Source organism: Lissotriton helveticus, chromosome 1_2, assembly GCF_964261635.1.
Source record: "Lissotriton helveticus chromosome 1_2, aLisHel1.1, whole genome shotgun sequence".
Classification (NCBI taxonomy): Eukaryota; Metazoa; Chordata; class Amphibia; order Caudata; family Salamandridae; genus Lissotriton; species Lissotriton helveticus.
Window position 1 is genome coordinate 343,514,583 of NC_136058.1, and position 22,021 is coordinate 343,536,603.

The window sequence follows — 22,021 nt, forward strand, 5'->3', positions numbered from 1 at the left end:
CCGGGAATATTTTTTTTCTATTTTTAATTTTAACACCATCACTTTTAAAATTTCAAGTCAGCAAACATAAACGAATGTAACATAATTTAACCAACTTTAGGTAAGATACTGACCTCAAAAGTACTGTATTGTATTGTGGTCATGGCTAGACACATGACGTCACTGACTTTACAACTCCGAGTTCCGCTGAATTTGCAATGATAGATCTCTCAGATTCAAACTCTAGCCATAGTAACAAAAATAGTATTATGAAAATAATTAAATATGTCTCTGATTGTTACAATGACAAGTAAAACGTGTTTCCGCCCGGTTTCGGGCCGGGGACCTTTCGCGTGTGAGGCGAACGTGATAACCACTACACTACGGAAACTCTACATACATCGTATGGGGCCCTCCGAACAAATCCCACATGAGCGCAGAGCAGTGTTCTCACATTATCAAAAGTCCTGATTGTATTTCTTAAAGTGCCTTCGGAAATGATTTCCTCATTTGGTTCCAGCTCCTTTCATTTCAGTCTCCCTTTGTGATCTTTGTCTGCTCCTGTCCCGCTGCAGCAGAGCATTTACTCAGCCCATTCCCTCAGCCCCCGTCAGAGCGTGAACGAGTCACCAGGACTGAAGGGTCACGAGTTATAAACTCTTCAGCCAATGTGTGCCGCAGCTGTGGGGATGAACCGCACCCACCGCGCCCCACAACTGTGCAGCCCTGAACCCCGCTCTGAGCCTGGAATGAGCTGCAGCCGCTGAGTATAAAGCACAATCTTTCTTTGGGGGATGTTTTGTGAGTTTTACAATTCCCCTCTACAGTGACACCTCCAGTAACGCTGCAAAGAAAAACATATTTTTTACCCGCAGAAACCAAAGACGCCTTTTACAGACACTATCCAGAGGGTGTGGGGTAGTAAATTATGGAGCTGTGTCCAGACCCGAGCCGAGAGTGTAGAAGAAGCTCCTTGTACCCAGGCTCCTGAGTCATGTTTAAAAACATCTCTGAACCCCTCTAGCCCCCTGGACAGGAAGATTTGTAACCGTAAAGAGAGAAGTCATGAACCTACAATAGCCTCTGTGAGTAACTGTCCTTGCAGGGCTGGAAAGTAAGCCACAGATGAGCCTGGAACATGTCAGGATGGCCGAGCGGTCTAAGGCGCTGCGTTCAGGTCGCAGTCTCCTCTGGAGGCGTGGGTTCGAATCCCACTTCTGACAGAATCTTTTGTGACTCGTATTCACTGGTTTTTCCCGAGACAATATCAATATTACACAACCTTAACATACTTCCGTAAATTGTCGCTGAGTGCCAGGTCACAAGTCCTAAAAAAAGAAGTGGGGGGGACTAACCTAGTTTGGCAGTAAGTAAGTGACATCACGGAGCACGACATCACGGCGCACAACATGACTCTAGTCTCTTCCTCACAAACTCGCAACTGCCTTCTATTTTTGCCCTATCCCCTGCTCTATTCTTTTCTATCCATTCATTTCTCCCTGTCACTCACACACACTTCTCTTTAAACCCTCTTACGCTCTCTCTGTCTCTCATACACATATCCTGCTCTGTAGTTATACTCTCTCCTGTCATGCATTATCCCCGACCCTTCACAGCAACTTCTTCCCTATTTTTTTAGGTTTCACCTGGCCGTAGCACTGCTCGTGCAGGCGAAATCTTATGATCCTACAGTATGGGGCTTTGTCCCACCTTTCTCTTTCATTGGCTAGCTCCATAAATGGAGGCTAGCCATTGGAAGAGATTGGTTGTCAATCACTCTTTCCCCGTCACGACGCGATTCGGGGGCGTTTCTGGGTCTTTTTTTAAGTCCCGCCCTTTTTTCATCATGCCGCATGTTCCCGCCCCCGCTCCCGCTGTCCGTGTCTCCGTAGATGTTTAGTCAATTATTTTGAAGGCAGTGGCGCTCCGCTGGTCATCTGTGGACGCATTGAAGTCTCACGTCTGGGAGTTGAAGTTTTCCTTCAAAAGACTGCCCCTAGCATTATAGTGCTTCATTGAAATCGAAGAACTACCAGCCCCAGACAAGCAATGGCTTGGTATGTTTACTGGTCTCCATGGCAACAGGAAGCTGCTCGACTCTCCGAGGATGCACAAACGGTACTCTCTCGTAACAATAAACGCTTTAAGCACAGTAATTCAGAACAAATTGAAACACGTAAAAAATGCAAATATGCATTTAAACAAAAAGATGTAAATAATGTTTGTGACGTAACATTTACGCTTGCCCGTGGATATTTGGATATTTGGAGGGGTATTTATAAAGCGCGGCGTTCGCTCCGAAAGGAGCATCATGGCGCTGAGTAGTCCTTGAGGCCAGGTCACAGGGTGGTAGGGGGGAGGCTAAATGGAAGCTCTGGACCACTCGTCAGGGAGATTGAAAATCCATGTTTTGAGAAGTTTTCTAAAAGGTCTCTCAAGAGTCTGATGTCTTAGGTGTCTGGGCATGCTGTTCCAGGCTTTGATAGCCAGGGAGCTTAGGGTTTTACCTCCTTTAGACTTCAAGTTAAACCTGGTAGAGACCATGAAATTTTCTTGGGCAGAGCGGAGGGAACGACTAGGGTTGTAGTGTGGGAAGCGTCTAGTGAGGTAAACAGGGCCAGTTTTGTTGAAGGCCCGAAAGGCAACAATGAGAATCTTAAAAAGTATTCTCTTGTGCAGGGGAAGCCAATGTAAGGTCTTTAGGGCTGCAGAGATTGAGGATTTGCGAGGTAATTCTAAGACGAGACGGGCAGCAGTGTGTAGAACACTTAGGGGTTTGGAGAGGGTGGACTTCTTGGTCCCTGCCAGGAGGCCGTTGCAGTAGTCCACGCGCGAAAGAATGAGGGCTACTGTTACCGTTTTTCTGGAATCTAGGGGAAGAAAGTCAAAAAACTTTCTGAGGGATTTGATTATGCAGAAGCATCTGCCGGCCACAGTTGTGGCATGATGGTCAAATGAAAGATCAGAGTCGAAAAGTACCCCGAGGTTTCTAGCGGTAGAGACGGTCTGGGGGGGGGCAGCAGAATTATCGGGCCACCAGAGAGCAGGACAGAAAGAGGCGTTCTTTCCGATGGGGAGGATCTCTGTTTTATTTGAGTTACAACGGAGATGGTTGGAGTCCATCCATTGGAATTCAGCAGTTAGGCAGTGTTTAAGATTGAGCTCTGCATTGTTGGAGTTGTCGTCTAGGGGGATGATCAACTGCGTATCATCGGCGTACGAGGTGACAGTTATGCCGAATGATTCAATCAGAGTGAGGAGGGGGATGAGGTAAATGTTAAAAAAGAGGGGACTTAGGATGGACCCTTGGGGAACTCCGGAGGAGACTGTTTTCTCTTTAGATTGAAAGGGGCCCAGGGCAACAATTTGGGACCTGTCGCTGAGAAAAGATCTGATCCATGATAGGGCTGAGTCGGGGATTCCAATGTCCATTAATCTGTTAATCAGAATGGAATGGGATATGGTGTCGAATGCTGCCGTGAGGTCAAGAAGGATCAGAATGGCCTTCTTCCTTTGATCTTGCAGCGTTTTGATGGTGTCGGTCAGTTCTATTAAGGCAGTTTCGGTTGAGTGTTTGGGCCGAAACCCGGATTGTTGAGGGTGAAGTAAGTTGTGAGTTTCCAGAAAGGATTTTAGTTCTTTATGGACTAACTGTTCTGTTATTTTTCCTAGAGCGGGGAGAAGGGTGATAGGACGAAGATTGGTCAAGTCCACTGGGGATTTATTATCTTTTTTCATAAGCGGTTTGACAACACCCTTTTTCCATAAGAGAGGAACAGATCCAGAACTGAGAGACAGGTTGATAATGTCATTGACGATAGGGTTTATCTCATCAATGATTTGATGGAGAATCTTGGGGGGAAAGGGGTCGGAAGGGGAGCCAGATTTGCAAGAGAGAATGGCATCTCTAGTTTGGGCCAGGGTGACCGGGGTGAAGTTTTTAAGACTGCCAGCTGTCGAGCAAGGTTGATCGGGATTGGGAAGTCCATAGGGCGTTTGAGGAGGGGGGGAAGTCCTTTTGGATGGAAGTAATTTTTTCGTCAAATTATTCAGAGATCTTGTCGCATAGCTCTTGGGATGGGGGGATTTCAGGTTGGAGAGTTTTGGGATGGGTGAAGGTCTTTACTATCGTGAATAGTGTTTTTTGTTTTTGGCTGGCCTCCTTGATGGCTTTTACGTAGAACGCCCTCTTGTCCGATTTGATGTTGGAGAGATAGTTTTTCCTCTGGAGGATACATTCGCGGCGGTCGTCGTTGTCATAGGTTCGACGCCATTTACGCTCGGCTTTCCTGCAGATTAGATGTGCGGAGGCTAAGTCCGGTGTGAACCAGGGAGCGTTGTTTTTAGTTTTTTTCAGGATTCTGTCATGACGATTAGTGGGGCTCCGTTTAATAATTTCGTGTGAGAGCCAGTTATGGAAGAGGTCGGCATCTCTTTCGATGTTTCCGGAGTGGGCTTGGGAAATGGGATTAATAATGAGATTTTTTTGTACGGCTTTCCAGTTGGCAGAGTGACCCCGATGAGAATTGAATTTATTGATAGATAGAGGGCAGCTGCTGGAGATGTGGAATGGGATCAGGCTATGATCAGTCCATATCTGGGGCAGGGGGGGCAGGATGGTGAGAGAAGGGAAATTAGTGCAAACACCATCTAAGGTGTGACCTTGTGAGTGGGTGGGCAACGTGACACTTTGTTGTAGTTGGAAAATTTCCAGTGTTTGGAGAAAATTTCTCGTTTGAAGATCGGAAGAGGACTCAAGATGCAGATTAAAGTCACCCAGAAGGGTGAAATGTGGGTAACGAAGTAAGAAAATTCCCAGAGCATCGTTGAGGGAGTCGAGAAATTTAGAGGCGTTGCCGGGAGGGCGATAAATCAGGCCACCTGAGAGGGCGAGGGATTGGCTGAGTTTGATGGAAAAGCCCATTCCCTCTGAGTCGGTAAGTGGGTCAAGGCAGAAGGTGTGGCAGTTGAAAGTATTCTTCAGAATAATAGCAACACCTCCTCCTCTTCCTTTCAGTCTGTCCTGTCTGTAGAAGGAGTAACCCTGGGGGAGAGCTACAGCTATGTCAGGGTTGCTATCTTCTGTGAGCCAAGTTTCAGTGATCATGAGACAGTCAAGGTCATGGTCTATGATGAGGTCATGAATATCTTGGCTATGTTTGCACATAGACCTGGCATTTATCAGGCCACCTTTGAAGAATGGTAGCTGGTTCTTGGGGGGAATTGGCTGGCCGAGGTCGATGGTAGGTGTCCAGCAGCATTTGGGGCAGCTGGCAGAACCGACTACTTTTGAAAGGTCAAGTTTGTAGGAGCAGCAGGGAGTACCTCGGAGTCGGAGGAGGTCGATAGGAGTATACCTGACATGTGGGGGGATTAGGGCAGGGTTTCCTGCGTCTGGCGCGGTCTTGGCGCGGACGGGCGCAGACGGGCTTGCCTTAGGCGCGCCTTCGGCGCGCAAACGGCGCTCCCGCTGCGCTCGTCCCCTGCGCGTCCTATGCATGCACATTTCTAAGTGGAGGCAGGGGGCGTGGCCTCGAAAGGGGGCGGAGTCAGCGCGCACGCCGGTGGTGATGGCGGCTGCTGGCAAAGAGCGAGGAAATGCGCGAACAGCTATTAGAATCAGCTGTGCGCAAGAGTGAAATGAAAGCGCTAAGGTGTGCTTTGTATTAAAAACACGAAAGTAGTGACACAAAACAAGAATACAATTCAACCATAGTATTTTTTTAAAACGAGTACCTCCAGCTCCCGGCTTTCCGCCTCAGGACTGGGTCAAGGGTTCACAGGGCACCGCTAGTGATCAGCGGCTTTAAGTACAGGAGGCAGGGGGCGTGGCCTCGAAAGGGGGCGGAGTCAGCGCGCACGCCGGTGGTGATGGCGGCTGCTGGCAAAGAGCGAGGAAATGCGCGAACAGCTATTAGAATCAGCTGTGCGCAAGAGTGAAATGAAATATCGGATTTTATGAATACATTTTATGCGTTAGTCCTTTCTTTGTGCCTACGCTGAGTGCACTTGACTGTGAAGTCCATCGCCTCTTTCACTGCGGAGTATTGTAAGCCGCCTGTAACTGCTCTGCTGCAGCGGCAGGAGTGTGGCTGTCACTGGAGTGCCGGAGATACCGCAGCGGCGCCCCCTCCCCCGCTGTCCCAGCTCGGCAGCCCCGGAGAAACCCGAGGCACGGGCAGGAGGGAAATATTTCACAGCTGATTTAACTCGGGGACGGCACAGCCGAAGGGGAGAGCCCGGGCTCAGCAGGATCAGAGCCCTGTCAGCAGGAGCAGGATACAGCAGGTTCAGAAAGTGGCTGCACAAACCCATGGTAAGTGTCCGTCCTGGCCGGACTGGGGATGCCCAGTCAGCATCACATCAGGGTCTGTTCAACCTTTGGCGTTTTAAGTGGAGACTAGTCCGCAAAAATATAGAGAGTGATGGGGCAGACTTTTGTCATTCATCAAGGTGTGGCTGTCACCTCAGAACTGAGCCACCGACACCCCTCAAACTTCACTATACCGCGATAGTCGTGATAAGCATGGGATAGGTCATCACACTTGCAGTGTCCTTCGAGCCCTGGGCGGGGGGCGGTCTGATGATCGGGAATTGGGGACCTCAGACACCTACTTTATAATTAGGGCTCCCGGTTTTCCGTTTTTACGGATTTCTACATATAAATACAGAATTAAGTATATATTCCCTTTGTCTGTATTTATATTTAGAAACTTTAAATACTAGAAAATGTTGCCGCGCTGGAATCCAGAGTTCTCACCATGACCCCTTCCTACTGCTTGAAATTCCTTCCCAGGCACACACACACAGCCGCCCGAGTACTTCACAGGTCTTTTCAAAGACCATTTACTTGTTAATGAGGCTTAATTGTTCTGTCACCCCATGCCGAAGCCTCTCCCAACGCCCCTGACTCCCTGTCCCAGGCCCTAAACAGTGCACATTTTAAGCACTTAAATTCACAGTGCTTCAGCAGCGCATCCTGGCACATGGCTTAAAACTAATTGATTTCTTATTCGCTGTGTACAAGAAATAAAGTACGTTGGTCATTTAGAAAGGAAACCTAGCATCTACCTCAATTTGCAAGACGAAGCGAGTGCTGAATTCCTGTGCATGCCTGATTCCCTGAAGATAACTCACTCATTGGCACGACTGTACATGCTTGGCTGTCCTGCCCCAACTGGAACACCTGAATGGGGAAGCATATGCGGCCACAAGCACCCCTCAGCGGTCCTTACAGAAAGTCCCCATTTTCCATTGCTTATTCGATCATTGAAGTTGCATTTTTTGTTAAACTCGTTTTGTGAACGTCCTTAGCAATGCCATTCTCTTTTGATTAACTAAAAGTGATTTGTTTATCTCAGGGTGGTCTAACAAATGTGGACTGATTGTACTGTTCCTAGTTTTCAGGCTTTTCTACTGCTTTAGTACCTATCAATCAATTTATTCAGTTCCTTTTATTTTGTTGTGGGTCTTCTGCTCTGATTTAAAAAAAAAAAAAAAGTTATCTTTTCTTTCCGACCTATCCATGGATATTTCTGAAGGCAGCAGCGTGGCTGGGGTTCATGAATGCTTGCACTGAAGACAGATGCTGTTGGTGCAGGCTGGATGCGTTTCCTTGTAGTCTAGCTGTTCCTCTTGAATATGATTATGTTAAATTGAAGTACAACAAAACTCTTTACAGCGCTTAAAAACGGCATGCTACATTTGGCGCTATATCTAACCGAATTTTGCTGTATCGCTGGTACAATCCTTGTCTGTAGAATGTGCTAATGACGTGCATTATAGCACACAGTGTGAGGAACAAGTACAAGCGGAGGTGGGTCTGTGGTGCATTAGGGTGAGGTCTGACTCCTATTACTGTGCCCTCTCACTGATGTTCCCCATTTACACCGGTGTGAGCTGTGTGATACACTGCATGTCTGGGTACCACGGCGAGAAGAGACACGAAGTGACAGGACAATAAAAGTGCACGTGTACAGCACTGGATTTTTACTGTGCACACTTTTAATGCGTGTTAGTTTTAGGATGGCATCCTTCCCAAGAGGAGAGGGCGTGGTTCCCCTGAAGGGGGTAGAGTTAAGTGCCTGTGACAGGTGGCTTTAGATGGAAAATACAGAAGCGCTGGCACATGTTTGCTCTTGATAAGTGCTTGTACTCTTCCTTAAGTGTTTTTATGGCAGAACTGAGAAGAACATGTGCTCTCCTTTTCAAATTACTCAGTACTGGACCATTTAAAGAACTGCTAAAGCCACAACAATTCGCTAATTTACGTGAGCGCATGTGTGCATTGTCAATTTAAATAAATGTGGGAAAATACTAGCTATAGCATCGCCTTTTACTTGTGGGAAAACATAAATGTGGGTAAATACAGAAAAAATGGCCAAAAAATAAATATGGATAAATACAGACGGAAATGGCAAAAAAATAAATACCATAAAACCGGGAGCCCTATTTATAATCCAGGTGAGGTATCCGAAACTAGCTGATGGGAACCCCGCAGCCCTACACACTTCCATTACACACTGAGCCACCACTCGGTGATGTTACCACGCACATGAAAGTGCGTGTGTTAATGACCGGGGAGCGTGCCCATAAGTCCCTGGGTGGGTATGGCAGCGCGTGCCCACCCCCTCCTGGGGCCATCATCACCCTTTTGGTTTTGAGTGTGGGGCGTTGCCCCAGCTCAGAGATGCCCACGCACGTGCCTCGCCACCTGATTCTCTGGGCCTGAGATCACCTGCCTGAGTCACACCAGGCTCCTTTGTTGTTGTCAGGTCGGCGAGTTTCCTCCCTCCTACCCTCGCCGCCATGCCTGGGGCTGGTGCGGTCTTACAATGGAAGTTTACAGCGAGGTGAACATATCTTTCATGCCATCCTCAAGATTCTCATTTGAAAAGGATTTCCTGGCGGGCGCAAAGCCCAGAAGCGCGTCTTTTCATTTATTTTTTATTTTCTTAACTGTACAAGGTTAATTGTGTGCCCCATGGCGAGGTTGTTGTTGCCATTTGTGGGGCTCTGTGTGTGTGGGGGGGCTCTGTGTGTGTGGGGGGGCGCTGTGTGTGTGTGTGGGGGGGCGCTGTGTGTGTGTGTGTGTGTGGCTCTGTGTGGGGGGGCTCTGTGTGTGTGTGTGTGAGTCTCTGTGTGTGAGTCTATGTGTGTGTGAGTCTCTGTGTGTGTGGGTGTGTGTGTGGGTGCAAATGCAATAGGTCTCGCATTTGCGAGAGATTAAGCTATTGGGATTGTAAATGACAATGCCATTTATTTATTTGTTTTCAAAACCAACACATAAATAAAAATGTTGTCATTTACAATGCCAATAGCTCTAACTTTGGCAAAAGCGAAACCGTTGCATTGTAAATGCTTGTTTTAATTTCTCTCTCATAACCTAGTTCACATGTTCTGGTTCTCCAGCCCCATGAGGTCATACTATTGGCAATAGCACTATGCACATATGATCACTCCACTGCAATCAAAACAAAAAAATAAAAAAACGTTGTCATTTACAGCGCTGATAGCTCTAACTTTCACAAATGCGAGACCGATTGCATTGCAAATGCTTGTTTTTACGTGTTGCACAGCAAGCAGCACGGGCTGCTCTGCAGCACTGCTGAGAGGAAAAAAATGCTATGCCAAGGTCAACACTGGACATGACATAGCACCCTTTTCACTTTAAAGAAGCGCTATGGAAAATGTTTTTAAAAAACAACAAAAAATATAAAGCCAATAGATTTTGCGTAGGTGAAACCTTTTGACTTTGCCAGTGCTTGTTTTCTTGTGTAACAGACGCTGGAGCTGCAGCCCCTACTAAGTGTAATTGCTCTGTGATTATTACTGAGGCTGGAAAAAGCAAATTGTCACTATGTAAAAGTCAGCACTATTGCCTTTAGCATAGACAGTATTTTATCATTCTATTTCCTGTAGGACAGCCTTCCTCTAACTCGTGATTCTCGGCCCTCAGGACTCCTTCCAGCTGCGCCCTTCACTACAGTTTAGATGGAAAATTAAACGTTTAATGTCTCCAACTATCGAAGGGGCTTGGGGAATATACATGAAAAAGTCACAGCAGAAAGTAGTGAATGCACTCAGGAAACTCACATCTCTTCATGTACACCTTTGAAATCTGAAAAAGTGTTGTACCTAATAAACAACATTTCTTACTGTGTTTTTAAGGATTTCGGTTCTATATATTTGTTTATTTACGGAAACTTGGTAACTTCCTAAGTTAAATTAAATTCAGTTATATGAGTACTCTGTTTTTTTTCCTTCCTGTTCTCTTTTTATACGTTTCATATTTCCATATATTCTTTCTTGTTCCGAAATGTCACGGTCTTTAGTAGTTTCATGTTTCCGAAATTCTGGTTCACTTTTCTTGAAAAAAGTGCACCTGCCCACGACAACGGGGGTACTTCAGTTATGTCTTTTCTGACCATATTTTACTTTAAAAACCTGCTCTTGGGACCTGGTGTTTATCATCTATTATTCATTTTATCACCATCACCTTTAATATTTGCAGTAGGTAAACATAAATAAATGTAATATTCTAACCAACTTTAGGTAAGATACTGACCTTAAAAGTACTGTCTTGTGGTCATGGCTACGCACAAGACGTCACTGACTTTATAACAACGCTGAGCTCGGTGGACTTTGCAATGATAGATCACTTAGATTAAAACACTAGCTATAGTAATGAAGTGGAATTAATATTAAATATATCTCTGATTGTCACAATGACTAGGATTGCATATAAAAATGTTTCCGCCCGGTTTCGAACCGGGGACCTTTCGCGTGTGAGGCGAACATGATAACCACTACACTACGGAAACTCACATGATGAGGTCTTCTGTCATACTTCAATCCCACAGCATGAGCGCTGGTGACTGTGCAGAGTGGAAGTGTATGTGATCAGAGCCGGACAACTTAGATTTCTTCTATGGATGCATTTATGGGCAGTGTTTTTCTATAGAGATTTAATCCCCACCGCTGTTGGAAGTTGCTTTGGGCCTGAAAGTGCAGAGATTGTACAGAGTGTACAACCAGGAATCCACACATATCTGCTACATGTATATGTGTGATTGTGAGAGAGCTATAAGTGGGGGCATCGGGGTGGGCTGCCTGCAGTCAGTCCAGTCTGCCAGGAGGTTCCCTGCCTTTGAGATCTCTGGCTCTGAAGCAATGAACACAAAGAGGAAAAACAAGCATTGGCGTGCAAGAGTATGTGCTTCTTAGTGGCGGCTCGAGCGCTGCCCCTTTGCTCTTCAGCAGTTATTGAAAAAATATAAAGATAATGACTGAAAGTTATCATTTTATTTTTTCTGTTGCGGGCACGGCAGCTTTACCAGGAGGAGCGGGGCTGCTCTGCTGACAGAGCCTGGGAGGGGAGGAATGGTTTTCACTCCCTAAGTGCGCATGAATGTTTGGCCGGCCCGATCTAGCATGTTCTCCACCCAGGGTGCATTACAGCCTGGCTGGAGAACATGCCCAGGCTCCCTGTCCCCGTCTGAGCGCCGATCCACGGTGCTCAGACCAATCACAACGGTACATTGCAGCATTTTGATTTGCTCAAGGGAGCCTCAGCCTGGGTGCTTTCTGATCTGTGTTCCGGACTGCTGGAGGAGGGACCCGACGAGGACAACACGGCGACGGTGGACACAGCGAGGAGGTTAGTATAATTAGATTTTTTATTTACCCCTCGTCCCCATCGCCCCACCCCCTCCCCGCCCGACCTGCCACCAGCAATCCGTGCCACCCCCTGTTCCTTATTTTGTTGTGTGGGTGAATGGATGCATGTGACGATGCGTCAGTGGTTGGGTGAATGGATAGAGTGATGAATGAATTAGTGGAAGAGTGAATGATTGAAGACTTAATGGATATATAACTAGATGAATCATTGGCAAAAGCTTTTGACATGAATAAAGATGGACATATACAAAAAGTGGTTTGGATCAGTCACGTGCAGCCATTGGTTACCTGAAGGGTCATTGGAACAGTATTATCTGCTCAAGAAGTTAAATCACCCAAGGCAATGTGAACATGGCTGAAAGTGTCCAGGTCCATGTGGCATGAGCTGCTCCAGTCCAGGTTTTTTCCTTTTAATTCTGAGGCTTGAAGTCCCAGCTTTCCAATGAAGTCAACAAGACCAAAGCGCCCAGAATTATTGAAAAGCAAACTCTGGACTGAAGCACGAAGCCTGGCATGGCCCTGGCACTCTCGGCAGGGCGATACTTGTCGCTTCAGAACAGAGTCTCCAACCTTATAACACAGAGTGAAACTGTGCAAGAGGGGCCCATTCTAACAGAAGCATAACACACTCACAGGGCATGCAGCTGAGAGCCACAGCCACAGACATCCGCCCTCCTTGAAAAACACACGATGGAAGCTGTGTGCGCTCCCTATGCAGACATAGAGCTGCTCTGCAATGTCACCAAGAGGGCAGTGCCACCATGCGGGCATGTTCAACTGGAGACAGGGGCACCAACAGGGCATGTTCAGCTGGAGACAGGGGCAGTGCCACCAAGAGGGCGTGTTCAGCTGGAGACAGGGGCAGTACCACCAAGAGGGCATGTTCAGCTGGAGACAGGGGCGATGCCACCAAGAGGGTGTGTTCAGCTGGAGACAGGGGCGGTGCACCAAGAGGGTGTGTCCAGCTGGAGGCAGGGGCGGTGCCACCAAGGGGGTGTGTTTAGCAAAAGACAGGGGCAGTGCCACCAAGAGGGCGTGTTCAGCTGGAGGCAGGGGTGGTGCCACTAAGAGGGCATGTTCAACTGGAGACAGGGGCAGTGCCACCAAGAGGGCATGTCCAGCTGGAGGCAGGAGCAGTGCCACCAAGAGGCCGTGTCTAGCTGGAGACAGGGGCGGTGCACCAAGAGGGTGTGTCCAGCTGGAGGCAGGGGCGGTGCCACCAAGGGGGTGTGTTTAGCAAAAGACAGGGGCAGTGCCACCAAGAGGGCGTGTTCAGCTGGAGACAGGGGCGGTGCACCAAGAGGGTGTGTCCAGCTGGAGGCAGGGGCGGTGCCACCAAGGGGGTGTGTTTAGCAAAAGACCGGGGCAGTGCCACCAAGAGGGCGTGTTCAGCTGGAGACAGGGGCAGTGCCACCAAGAGGGCGTGTTCAGCTGGAGACAGGGGCAGTACCACCAAGAGGGCATGTTCAGCTGGAGACAGGGGCGATGCCACCAAGAGGGCGTGTTCAGCTGGAGACAGGGGCGGTGCACCAAGAGGGTGTGTCCAGCTGGAGGCAGGGGCGGTGCCACCAAGGGGGTGTGTTTAGCAAAAGACAGGGGCAGTGCCACCAAGAGGGCGTGTTCAGCTGGAGGCAGGGGTGGTGCCACTAAGAGGGCATGTTCAACTGGAGACAGGGGCAGTGCCACCAAGAGGGCATGTCCAGCTGGAGGCAGGAGCAGTGCCACCAAGAGGCCGTGTCTAGCTGGAGGCGGGGGCGGTGCCACCACGAGGGCGTGTCCAGCTGGAGGCAGGGGCGGTGCCACCAAGGGGGTGTGTTTAGCAAAAGACAGGGGCAGTGCCACCAAGAGGGCGTGTTCAGCTGGAGACAGGGGCGGTGCACCAAGAGGGTGTGTCCAGCTGGAGGCAGGGGCGGTGCCACCAAGGGGGCCTGTTTAGCTGGTGACAGGGGCAGTGCCACCAAGAGGGCATATTCAGCTGGAGACAAGGGCAGTGCTACCAAGAGGGCGTGTTCAGCTGGACGCAGGGGCAGTGCCACCAAGAGGGCACGTTCAGCTAGAGCCAGGAGCAGTAACCAGGAAGCATGGAGACAATGCAGTGTGTTATGGCCTGAGGTGAAGGTGAGTGGGAGCAGCTTGTGCTCAGGGGTAGACGAGTGCAGTGCGAGTTCATCGACGAAGGTTTATGTCTTTGTCCATAGACAACTGTGGTTGCTTGTGTTATCAAAGTCAAGATGTTTTATGTATTTATTGCCGTCTGTCTGCAGCAGCAGTCTAACCTCTCCATGTCTCTACAATGCAATCCCACCACTCTCTGTGCACTCAGGAAGTATACCCTCTCCAATGTGCACACAAATGCATGCACTCTCGTCCACTCCTCTGTCACGTGCTAACTCTGCCCATGTGCCTTATGGAGAGATCCTTTGACATACAATACAATGACCAGTATTTTTGGAAGTCAGCCTCTAACAGCCTCTATCTGCACCCACTCCCCTGGTGGTAGGAGTGCAAGCAAGCCTTTCCTCTGCCATGCTGTGCCCTGTTTGTTTGTTACACTTGTGGAAAAGTAAATTTTGCCATGTTCTGTGTCCCTACGAGTCCTCCATCTTATGTTATGTGTGCATGATTAAATATGCATATGTATCCCCCATGTTTGATTAAAGACGCAATTACAGTTGTGTCCATCTCTAGTATGCCAGTTTCCAGTTCTCGTGAAAGCTACGAGTATCAGGCCTATGTAAAGTTACGTTGCCACGTTTCTCAGTGTGCACGTTATTTTATTGTAAAGTCCCCGTTTCTAGGCCTCAAAAGGGCCCGGACACCAGATTCAGCTCCTGTCTCCTGAGCCTCGCTGAGGAGCGATACAGCCCCCACCTGTATCCTCGACCCTTCACTTACTTCCTGCCTCACAGTGCCCGGCTCAGCCTGGCTCTGCCTCTGAGTCTGCCAAGAGTATGTTATGATTCTAGTTATCAGTCCAGCCCTCCTTCTCTGCATTCCTAAGCTACTGAATCACATCAATAGTTTCCGTCATTGTCTAGCCTTTACGTCTCCACGTAAGAGAAATATTGTATTAATGGTCATTTCATTATCTTCATCACGCACTACATGTAGAATAATGCATGCTCCAGTCTTAGAGTCCGTTAGCCTCTCCCCTCCTGACTCTTAGTTTATATCAACATGTCCTCTAAACATCAGATACTAGATAGGGTTTAGGTACATGTCGCCCTGACTCTCCAGACTTCAGTCTCTGCTCCTAGCACAGAGTTCATAGCCCCCAGCTTCTCCTAGTAACACGTCATTGTCCGTTTGCGCGCACCATTAGGTTAGAGGTCCCGGCTCCTTAGGTAGCCCCCTCCATGTTTCCGCCCCATATATGACATATTCTGTTACGTTTGCATCACATGTCTATGTATACGCCCCTGTTACACCCATTTTCACCCTTATCTTTCGCGACTGCTATTGACCACACCCACTGCTCCGCCTATCGTATGTATTGTAATGCAACTGTTTTAGTATATATGTTCGTGTATTGTTATTAAATGTTAGCGCGCTCATTCCAGATCCTGCCCGGCAGCTGTCGGGGCCCCCCTGTCAAGCGCTGCCATCCTGTTCCCGTGCAGGTTGTCCTGTTCCTGTCCTTTATGCTGTATTAAACCTGCAAACTCCTACTACCTCGAATCTTGACTCTTATTTATTGAGCTATCTGTTATTGCTATGTCCAGTAAAACCTAGATCCGGTATTATTTATTTATATACCACATAATGGCGCCCGAATAGGGACTTGCCCTTTCCCCACGCGCCGGTGAAGCCACGCCGGCCCCCTGACCCTCTGCAGCCGTGACGGAACCATACCGTGCACGTGCAGATATTTCTGCTTCAAGTATCCCTCAGGCCCACGGAGGAGACGGAGGTGGCGGTCCAGCATCCAGACGAGGCGGTGGAGGAACGCGGCGAGTCCCGACCAGAGCCCAAGCCGAGAGTCCAAGGTCCGAGGTATCCGGAGGCCCACCCGTAACAGAAGTTCGAAGTTCGTCCGTCCGGCGTCGAAGCAGTCCAGTCCAGTCCGAGGCCTTCCGTTCTTGCTGCCCGGTGAGTACCATTGCTGGGGTAGTATCTAGACAGGGTCAATTTAATTGACTCTGGTCCGTGGGTTGGTGGTACACAGACCCAAAACGAAGTGTCCACTTCGGTGGATGCGGGTCCTGACGTGTCTCTTTATGAGACCGGTAAGTTTCGTACTGTTTCAGCAGTGCATCTAGTTTCTGTTCTAGTCAGTTCTGTTCTCGAGAAATTCATGTATTCTGTTTTCCGTATTCCAGGTAGTATTCTGTTCGAACTGTTATTTTAAATGTTCTTCATGTATTCTAATGTCGTGGTATGAATGTGGAGTAATTATCGTGTTCATTGTGTATTGTATTGTGTCCAGATTACAGTTCAGTCATGCCGTTATTTTCCAGACTACGTCAGTTGAGAACTAGAAAAGGTCTGTTAGAAGAAGCAGTTCCTGTCCCGCCTAGGGACAGTCCAGGTCATTTTATGTATCAAAAGCATGGCATAAGTGCCATATTATATCTAGATTTATGGGTAGAGTATACCAAACAGTTAGAAGAAAAGTATAGATGGCCTGTATCAGGCACATGGGATGCCGAGTGCATCATGCGAGTAGAAGAAGCATTATGGAAAAAGAAAGCCAGACAGTCACAGAAAGATGCCATCGAGTTATGGCGCAAAGAATCTCATAAAAGAACCGAAAAAGAAATCAGAAAGTCAGAACTAAGTAGAGAATCCTTAGAACGAGCCCAAGAAAGGGAACTAATCGAGATAGGTGAACGAGTTAAAACAGAACAGTCAGACAGACAGAGGCATGCCCTCATCAAGGGTATGTATCCTCTTCTTGCCGAGGGCTTGCCAAAAGCAACCCCGGAGGCATCCAGTAATTTTCCGCCACCATTGGTTCCGACCAAGCTACGTCACAAACCGACCGCAGCTGATATTTTCATCTCATCCTATTTGGACGACACAGTCCCGGAATATACAAATCCTGTTCCGCCAGTCCCTGTAAATCAGGCAATTCCTGCTCCCCCAGACACCGGGGCACCTCTTGCAGTACCTGCTACGGTACCCCCGGTCCAGCCTACATTACAATTTCCCGCCGCGCTAGTACGAAGAGTATCAGTCGACGATTCCAGTTTAGGGGCCGCAGGAGGAGGTCCTCCTGGTACCCCGCCACCGCACCAACGTAGAACGTTGGCCGAGTTACATGAATGTGCGTTACAGCGTACGCCCAAATTTAAGTCCGTTGCAGAAATCCGACGAGCTCTCACTGAATGCCGCTATGATCCAGTTGCAGGTGATGATAGTACAGTAATATATTCCATCCGTGTAAGACGGGTGACCGGGTATTTAGACACCCTACCAGATATGAAAGGAGATCTAGACAGAATATATCGTTTCATCCGTACAGGGGATGATCCAGAAAGTATTGGCGAAGCCATGTCTCAAAGGAAAGCTGAGATCCAGCTCATGATATTAAAGTTCCTGATTAATTGTCTAATAAGAGAACAAGATTCCCCGACTAAAGATCAGGCCGAAATGAAAATCCTGACAAGGTGGAGTGATAATATAGCCGAGGGTAAACACAGAACTATCAGTAGTATAGAGAGTATGTACAAGAAAATCCGTAAAGAAATAATAAAGTTACACGAACAACGTAAAGCAGCACAAGTAAACGAGAAAGAAAATGACTCTTCTACTGAAGAGGTAGAGGACGAGAATCCCACTAGAGTAGCGTATGTAGGAAAATCTAGATTTCCAGACCGACATTCACGTCTAGACTACAAGAAAACTGTTCCTCATCCAGCACCAGAACAAGGTTCTCTAGAACAAGTATTTCAAGCTACCGATCACATTCTGAAATCACGAATCGGTTATAGTGAGTTAAGTACTATGCATGAACAAGAACTAGCCCGATCAGCAGTCCGATGGATTACTGATTCTACCACTTTTCCAGACGAAATAGTGGCACAAATGTTTCTGAAACTGCCCCCAGCCGAGCAACGACTGGTGGGTATGTATATGATCCAGCACCTCATTACTCTGTATGAGGGTCAACATTCTGATCCAGGTCCGTTACACGATGTCCTGAACGAGTTACTCCAGTATAGATGGAAAGGTTTAGGTACCGATTTAATTAGTGTCATTCTAGAACAGCGCCACAAATATAGAACGTTTTTGAACCCGCATTTTGTTCATGACTCACCTCCAGAAAGTAAACCCTTTTACATAGACAGACAGAATCCGTTACGAGAAGTACACCCAGTTAGGACAACAGATGGTGAAATGCAACGAGTGTTTGTTTACACTCCGATCACAAAGATGGAACTCTTAGAGATGAAGAAATTAATTCCCTGTCATGATAAAGATCCAGCAGGGTTCCACCGAGAATTAAAAGACATGCTCCGTATGGGAGAATACACGTATCCAGATATTATTAAAATGTTAAAAGTCTTATTGCCCGCAGGGGTATACGAGAAACTCAAGGAAAAAGAATGGGAGGTGGGAGAGAAAAAGATCGATTGGGCAGTTCTAGAAGCTGAAGATAAGATACGAGTACCAGGTACCGGTCTTGGAGAGAAATGTAAAGAATTACCAGAACTGTTAATACAAGTTTTGCCAAGATTATTAGCCACTAAAAAGGAAGACTGGGATGCAATCTCAGCCTGTAAACAGAAACAAGACGAAGACACTAGTGATTTTTATTCTAGATTCGAGAAATGTTTTAGTATAAACAGTGGCCTCAAGACAAGTAGCGAGTCATACCCTCATCTTTTTGTTCCTAAATTAGTCGAAAATTCAAGTCCACAAGTTAAGAATTGAGTTTTGAAAGTCGAAAGTACCTGGCAAGCTAATACCCCGTCCCAGATGTTACAGATGCTTCAATACCACCAGAATAGAATCAGAGAAGAACAAGATCACGAAAGGAAACGTATGAAAGACACGAAAATGAAGGTACTAGTTGCACAATCTATTCCACAAGACAGTCAGAAGAGGGGTACGAATCAAGCCAGTCATCCTGCAGCTCCCGTTAAAGGGACATGCAATTATTGTAAACAGTCAGGTCATTATATAAACGAGTGTGCAGTTCTGAAACACAACATAGCTACTGGTAAGACTAAAGAAAGACCACGTCCGCCTAGACAAGAACAAGTTTCACAGACTTCTCAGCCACAGAATGCACAACAGACAGTTCCAGCACCGCAGCCTATTGCTGCAACACAGCATGTTACACAGCAGATGTACCAGTATGCGCAGTCCGAGTATCCAGAGTATCAGCCATATTCATGAAACAGCCTAGAGAGGGAGGTAGGCTTGCCTCTCATCGAGATACCTGTAGATCAAGAGGGTCCCTATGTTCATAGTCAAGTATTAGGGAAAGACAGAAAGTTCTTGATTGATACAGGGGCAAGTAGGACCACCATTAGTCACGCCGAAGTTCCAGGGGCTCCGCTCTCAGGCTCAAGAAATGTTTCCCTTGGATTTTCAGGAAAGCCTATTGTAAATGAGATATCTAAGCCAGTTACTCTAGAAGTAGGTCCATTGTCCCGCACTACTGATCTGTTACTTACGAAGTCATGTCCAGAAAATTTATTAGGCATTAAAACACTGAAAGAATTAGGTGCAGTCATATGCTGCTCCCCAGAGGGAATACGATTGTTCCTACGTGACTTCAAGGGTCACTATGTATTACGAGATTTTGATCCGAGATTGTCTAATGTTCCGCAGCATCTATGGGCACAAGGTCCAACTGATGTTGGTTATATGCAAATCACACCCCATCGTGTGACTCTCAAGCCAGGTGTAGTGTTACCACGAATCAGACAGTACAGATTGCCACCTGAGGCTGTAGCAGCCTTATCCAAAATTATTGACGAGCTCATCGCTCAAGGAGTAGTTGTAGAAACTGACTCCAATGTATGTAATTCTCCGATCATTCCAGTCATGAAACGTACTGATCCAAATGCACCCCCAGTATATCGATTAGTGATTGATCTCCGAGAGCTTAATAAATGTATCATTCCCCAGTACCCAGTTGTCCCAGATATCTCTTCCCTATTGACAGCCATTGATTCTGAAGCCTCATTTTTTTCAGTCATAGACCTCAAGAACGCATTTTTTAGTGTCCCCATTCATCCAGACAGTCAGTTCCTTTTCGGATTTTGTTTAAATGGAAGGAGCTATATGTTCACACGCGCTCCTCAAGGTTTCACAGAAAGTCCAAGTATTTACAGTCAAGCACTTAAGAGACAACTAGACAATATTCACATGCCAACTGACACTGCCCTGCTCCAGTATGTCGATGATCTACTGATCACAGCCCGTTCTGAACGTGCTTGCGAGCGAGCATCCCTTACAGTCTTGTATTTCCTTGCTGAGATGGGGCACAAGGTGTCCCCTTCTAAGCTTCAATTCTGTGTCCAGCAAGTGATCTATTTAGGCCACTTACTGTCCAAGAGGGGTAGGCAGTTGACACCCGACCGTATCCAGTTAATAGCGAGTCTTCCTCAGCCCAAGACCCAGAAGGAGGTACGTGCTTTTATCGGCCTCACTTCTTACTGCAGACAATGGATTCCTCAGTATGCATTTCTAGCCAAGCCACTGATACAGTTAACGACACAGGAGGCAGCCGTATCGACTGTCCTCCCTTGGTCATCTGAACATACACTTAGTTTCAATGAGTTAAAGAAAGCTTTATGCCAAGCTCCAGTTCTAGCAACACCGAACTACAGTAAGCCTTTTACACTTTTCGTCACAGAACGTGATGGTACAGCATTATCTGTTCTCACACAAGATCAAGCAGGACAATACAAGCCCTGTGCTTATTTTTCGAGCACATTAGATCCTGTAGCCCAGGCTCTGCCTGCGTGCCTCAAGTCAGTTGCAGCCACAGCACTAGCTATCAGACAAAGTGATTCCATAGTATTAGGACATTCCTTGACAGTACAAGTCCCACACTCCGTGGAAGTTCTTTTAAACCGAACACAGACTCAACACTTGACAATTGCACGTTTAACAGGTTATGAATTGACACTGTTCCAGCCACACATAGAAATCAGACGCTGCAACGTTCTAAATCCTGCAACACTGTTACCGTCAGTAAATTCAAATCCTGCCACATACGACTGTGTGGAAGTAGTTAATATTATGACTAAGCCAAGACAAGATCTGACAGATATTCCATTACCAGATCCAGACCTGACACTTTATGTGGATGGTTCATGTATGAGAACGAGTACAGGAGAACTAGTAGCCGCGTATGCAGTGACTACTGACACTGAAGTTATAGAAACACACCGTATTGACACCCTGTCTGCTCAAGCAGCAGAGCTAGTTGCTCTGACTCAAGCCTGCATACACGCCAAGAACCTGAAAGTTAATGTTTACACAGATTCACGTTATGCATTCGGAGTCGTACACGACTTCGGAGTGCTCTGGCAGGAGAGAGGTTTCATGACTTCTCATGGAACCAAGATTCAGCATGGTCTCCTTATTCAAGCTCTGTTAGATGCCATACACTTACCGACATCTATTGCTATCATGAAATGCAAAGCACATACGAAAGTTACTGACACTATTTCTCAAGGTAATGATCTAGCAGATCGCACAGCCAAGCTTACAGCACAGACACCAGACGTTCCAATAAATAAGACACCGACATACACTCCAGATCCAACTACCTGTATGACGGTTAAGGACCCTACTCAAGATGTCATAGATATCCAGTTACATGCTACTCCCGATGAAATCAAGAAATGGTCTGAACAAGGAGGGGTCCAGACAGATCAGGGATGGGTAACGAAGGGTAAAGCCACATGGTTTCTCCCCGACTCTATGGTTCAAGTCATTATCAATACAGCACATAGTCCAGCACATTTAGGAGAAAAAGCTATGTTAGATAGTATCCAGAACATTTGGTTTAACAAGCATTTACGAGCTGCAGCCAAGCAGAAAGTCCGTACCTGTATGATATGTTGTCAGTTTAATCCAGGTAAAAGTGTTCCGGTGGAACAAGGTGGATTCCAGCCCCCTGACCACCCTTTTGAAGTCCTCCAAATGGATTATATTCAGATGGAGCGATGTCGAGGTTTCAAGTATGTCCTTGTAGTTGTATGCGCTTTGTCCAGGTGGACAGAAGCATATCCGGTCCCAGATTACACAGCCGCGACCACTGCCAAGCAGTTGGTTCGTGAATTCTTCCCCCGCTACGGACTCCCTAGAGTCGTATATTCTGACAACGGCCAGCCATTCTCATCCGAGTTGATGAAACATGTTTCCCTTTTGTTAGGGTACCAGTGGAAGTTCCATT

The 22,021-nt window shown here is 47.2% G+C and overlaps 3 non-coding genes across 3 annotated transcripts; 1 reads left to right on the forward strand and 2 right to left on the reverse strand.

Annotated features, from left to right (window-relative positions):
- Window positions 1-297: 297 nt before the first annotated feature.
- On the reverse strand, window positions 298-370 carry TRNAV-CAC (transfer RNA valine (anticodon CAC)). Its single transcript has one exon. It is a non-coding gene; the product is annotated as a tRNA-Val (tRNA).
- A 749-nt stretch (window positions 371-1,119) lies between these two features.
- Window positions 1,120-1,202, forward strand: TRNAL-CAG (transfer RNA leucine (anticodon CAG)). The gene has a single exon. It is a non-coding gene; the product is annotated as a tRNA-Leu (tRNA).
- Window positions 1,203-10,729: 9,527 nt separating this feature from the next.
- TRNAV-CAC (transfer RNA valine (anticodon CAC)) lies at window positions 10,730-10,802 on the reverse strand. Its single transcript has one exon. It is a non-coding gene; the product is annotated as a tRNA-Val (tRNA).
- Window positions 10,803-22,021: the final 11,219 nt, after the last annotated feature.